At 41.2% G+C, this 5,280-nt stretch overlaps 1 long non-coding RNA gene across 1 annotated transcript; it reads right to left on the reverse strand.

Annotated features, from left to right (window-relative positions):
• Nucleotides 1-579: 579 nt before the first annotated feature.
• Nucleotides 580-5,023, reverse strand: LOC117813159. The gene is made up of 2 exons (XR_004631330.1): nucleotides 4,984-5,023; nucleotides 580-762 (listed from the first exon to the last, which is right to left on the reverse strand). It is a non-coding gene; the product is annotated as an uncharacterized LOC117813159 (long non-coding RNA).
• Nucleotides 5,024-5,280: the final 257 nt, after the last annotated feature.

Below are 5,280 nucleotides of genomic sequence, written 5' to 3' on the forward strand. Positions count from 1 at the left end.
TGCAACCTGATAAATGTGCCTTATCTCTTGTTTTAGTACACCTTCAGGAGAAATGACCATCAAACACAACCAGAAACCTACAATAAGACTTTCTATTGATTATTATAGATTTAATCCAACCTGAAGCACAGGCAGATATTTGCACAGTAAACAGATTGGCCGTATAAATATGATAAACATCCAACAAAGTGCAAAATATTTTTTTAAAAATGTATATAAGCATGTTTTCACAGTGAGGTACTTCTTGTGTCAGTCCAGTTTTGTGATTGTTCATTCAAAGTGGTCTAAACTGTTTAGATGACTGTGACTTTTGTACACAGTCTGACTCTACAAGGGTTTCCCCCCTTGATTCATCAATGACTCCACTGAATTATTTTACTGTTAACAGCAGAAATGGTGGTTTAAAACACAAAACCAGACGTTACATCAGGTACAGTAAGAGATGTGGGTTTTTCTAGAAATATAATGTCTCATGCTCATCATATACTTCACACTATCAAAGACGCCTCTAAAAAAATACATTTACTAAAATGAAACCTAATTCGCATCCTGTGGCAAACAAAGACTGAAAGATTCAAATGTGATGAAAGGTTTTTGTTTATTTTACTACCAAAACAACCTAAATGTGGATTTACACAGAGTTTTTAGTAGAATTATGTCTAATTTCATGCCGTGGTGCTGAAGTAACAGGATGCTCAGCAGGAGGGTGAGGAATCTGGCATCTTCATCTGTTTCATCCCATTTTCTGGCACACCGCTCTACCTGTGAACATTCTGTTAATTGGTTTATTCATGGAGACAGGAAGAGTCATTCGCTGGGTATCAAGGGTTCAGAGCTCCTCCTAAGAGGAAGAGCCAACACTTGCATTGCTTTACAAACAACCTGAACCTCTTCCCTTGAAGTGGGGAGGTGTTACACAAAGAGCAAAAACACATGGAGAGTGTTAAACTGGAGCGATAATTAAATGGAACCACACAACGCTGATGGGAAAAATCATGGCTGCCTGTGGTTAAGAGCTTCTTTACAGTTCAGGGAACAGTTGGAGGTCTCCTATTTTGGGTGTTGATACATACAACCACATTTTGTTTGTCATGCCACAAGATACACTTACAAGAACAGATTGGTTCAAAGGGATTCTGCACTAATACAAGTTGTGCTTTCTGCTGCAAGGAGAACAGATGTCTTCTAAAGACTTGCAAATATTTGCCTTGCATTCCCGGCTTTTTGCTTTTTTTATGCAATAAAAAATTGCATCAAGAAAGAGCAGATTTTATAACTGATAACTGTGTTTTGTTTTTATTAACTTTATTGATTAATACTGCTGTGGAGGCAGCAATATATCACACTCTAGTCCAGGACAAATTTTCTCTACAGATTATCATATAGTATCTTATAGCGTTGCATCATATCTTATCATGTTGCATTTAATGTATCACATCATATCATTTTGACACATATTGCATGGTATGGTGTCTTATCATATCTCTTCTGAATGGTCAACTACAGCAGCTTGATCCGTGACTCTGTGCTTTAAAATATGACATTATGATCATAACATGATTTAGACCAACAAGGTTACTTCTGGAGCTCTCATGCTTCCCTCTCCTGTGGTGCCTCTCATAACCTTAGAATTGCACACCCACGTGTCCTCTTCTCAACCCACCCAGAAATCCACTGCCATGAAAGAGGATCTCAAATGCACCTGGAGGAGATGAGGATCAAGGAGAGAGGAACTCAGAGGGAGGATACACTGACTATGTTTTTTTGTTTTTTGTCTGATTTTTCCTGTGGGCTTGACCTGCTGTGTTTTATCCCCTTCATGTGCAGCCATCTCACATCGCAGCCTTCAGTATCACGTTTTTCACCCAGAGAGCATTTTGAATTTTTCTTTGTTTTATGTCAGCAAGCTCAGTTTTTGTTACATAAACAGACTCAAACTTCAACCGTGTCTCTGTTTCAACTCTAGGTCCAGTACCTGAAAACACACTCTGACATACGGTTAGCAAACAGCTTTCAGAAGTCAGAAGCGCTAAAGCCACTGTCTGGCGGGAGTAGAAATGAATGAAAATTGGAGTATTTGAAAGTCTGGAGTGAATATACTCTGTGCTTCAGATTTATTATCTCACAATCAGACAGAGTTTGAGGTTCACTCAAACTCTGTATGATTGTGAGATAATGAATCTGTGAGTCTGCTGAGGCATCACAGGAACAACTCTGCATGATCTGCTCACCATTTCCAGAGTCACTCAGAGTGCAGCTTGTTAGAAGGACAGGTTTTACTTTTTACCCCAGCCTCGGTTTAGAGGTGCTTATTGGTCTCCCTGAAAGTTTGGTTCCTCGGCGGCAGCAGTGATTCAGTTTTAGTTTTGTTATTTGATAAGGGAGCTTGTTTGACTTTTAGTACATTATTATCTTGTTTTTCCCCTCTCCCATCCAAACAGAATTTATGCTATGCCAATTGTTTGTTTTTTTGTTTGGTTGTCTATCTAGCAAAATGTAAAGATATCCCTTGTCTGTGATTGCGTCCCATTCCCCATCATCCTGACAGCTTTCTTGTCTTGTCTGTATGTAAAGGATTATTACTCTGTTGACAAGTCACCCAAAGCATTCTCTGAAGTTTTGATCATCTATCCACAAGGAAAGTTTATGTTACCAGAATATAATGAGAGTGGTGAACTGAATAATTTAGCTGTTACCTGTTTTCGTACAGTCAGTCGTCTTTCAATTGGCCGTCTGATCCCAGTTCCCGCAGTCACATGCCGACGTGTCCTTGAACAAGACACTGAACCCCAAATTGCTCCCGCTGTTGTTCAGCAGTGTGTGAATGTGTATGAATGAGATCAGTTAATACTGATGGTTTCTTACATTAGCGGCCTCTACCATCAGTGAGTGAGTATGAATGGCTGAATGCGATGAGTGGTGTGTAAAAGCGCTTTGAGTGGTCAGAAAGACTAGAAAAGTGCTATATAAGTACAAGTCCATTTACCATTTACCATCATTCATGTGGTGATCAATCCAGTCATTGAGTACTATCAGATGTAAAGTAGGGTTGAATTTTCAGGATTTACTGAACTTCACAAAGCGATAGGAAACCAACCATGTATCTACAACTAGAAACAAATGTGAACTGGAAAGACAAGCAGCTCTGAAATTATTTTGAGTGTTATTTAATCTGTTGCATCTTTTGTAAAAGTCCCCCAGATGCTCATCCTCATGGGTCTCTGAGGAATAGTGAGGCAGCAGATGCTGGTGTGAAAGAGAAAACTGAGGAGAACACCCTCGACAACCGCTCGTGGTTTTGTTTTCCTCTCACATTATTCATTGGACAGAGGTATTGATCAGGTAGACAGCATGAAACTGTGGTTGGCTGGACTTTAATCTGACCGAAGGAAGCAGCAGTTTCTGTGTGTGTCTGTGTTTGTGAGTGTGCATGTGCACCATGTGCACTTGGTGTGAATTATGCCTCAATCATTGATTGTTTGTCCAGCTTTATCTGAAATCCTTTAGCAGGAGAAGCGTTTTCCGGTTTAATCCATCTCGGTGATGTCGAATAGGTTTTGCCCCGACATAGCTCATAAGAGTCACATTCACCGTAACACTGTGACAATCTGGAAAGTGAATGCCGAGGAGGTGATTGCCATGGATATTTCTAATCTCATGGTGTTACTCTCAATCATGACCCTGTCGACAGAGCATTCATGATGCTTCAACTGAACCCTGGGTTCTGTTCAGTGGTAAAATAATTGAGATAAAAAAGTATAGAGAGACTGTCCACATCAAAAATATCAATGAAGAGGTCATCTATGCAACAGCTTACTGACACCTGGAGTTTTATGTTTGACGGAAACTCCATTTGACCTGAGTTATAATGCTGGGAGAAAGTCAAGTGATGTATTACCAAAGTAATGGTGATGGATTAAACAAACACAACACTTTTGCCAAGAAGACAGAGTTTGAATCTGGTTTGGCACAAAATGTCAGCTCTGACTTCTTTTCAGTTGTGTCATTTCACCAAATGCCAAATAAGAAATGTAACCCATGGCTGTGATATAATGGGTGATTACTTTATCTTGTGAGGCAATAGGGATCTCCAGCTCCTTGCCACAACCGCTGGATTGGAGTGAGCGTTAGCATTACCTTTCTCAGTTTTGACTGAACAGGGGGGTTGTAATACGTAAATCACGCAGGTGCAGGATAATCATAAAGCATCATCTAGATGCTCGATGCCACAAGAAGTTAGCTAAAACACACCCCCTGTGCAGAGGCTATAGTCCCTGACACGGGTGGCCCAGGTTTGACTCTGACCTGCGGCCCTTTACCTCATGTCATTCTCTACTCTTTTCTCCCAGCTTCCTGTTCTATCCACTCATCCTATCCCCATCATCTCATTGTCTTCACAAACTCATCTCTTCATCCCCTGTTGTTAGCGTGCTTGCTAATCACATACTGCCTGTTATTTATCTGTAAGTTTGCATGTGTAGCCATCTAACTGTCTCTCTGTACCGCTATGCTCATGAGTACTGTCACTGGCTTCACATCCACTGTTGTCCAACTTGTCATGTCATGTTTTGGTGAGCGGTGGTCATGTTGCGCTAAAGCAGTCCCACATATGCTCCGCTCATTTCCCCGAGGACCAGTTCACCAACTCTGCCCAGAAAACTCAGAGCGTAGCCGGACTGCTACGTCTGGCACCCAAAGCTGTGCTCTGCATTCCTGCACTTCAGCCTCCGCCTCTCCTGGCATCATATACTATGCCAAAAACATGGAGACTACGCAGTAATAAAGGTTATAAGTGATATTTGTGTTACTCATCTGAAAGCACCACGGATAGCGACCTTATCATTCTGACACCCACTTTAACTGTTTCAACTATGAGAGCACAGTAGGCCACTGTATCAATAGCTATACAGTTTAGTCAAATTGGCACAGCGGCCCACATGTTCACATACAAACAAAAAATCAATATATACTCTGCCTACTCACCACTATTTGAAGGAGCCTTAAGCTCTGCGGACTTGTCCATGATGCGCTGTATGTCCATTTTCTTTGCTCTGTCATTCTCAATGGACAAAATGGCAAGTCCACTCAGTCTCTCCTGTCCCATCGTGCTCCTCAAGGGTTTTTTAATTAGTTAAAACTTAAAGAATGAGCGCCCAGAAGTTGCAATAGTGACGGGAAGAGTCAAAATTAAAACCAGGGGGGCGCAAACCTCACTCAATGCAGAAGTTACTGCTGGGTGGTTGACAATGGACATTTTTGCCAGATCCGCAACAGACTTTT

The sequence above is a fragment of the Notolabrus celidotus genome, chromosome 5 (assembly GCF_009762535.1).
Source record: "Notolabrus celidotus isolate fNotCel1 chromosome 5, fNotCel1.pri, whole genome shotgun sequence".
NCBI classification, from domain to species: Eukaryota; Metazoa; Chordata; class Actinopteri; order Labriformes; family Labridae; genus Notolabrus; species Notolabrus celidotus.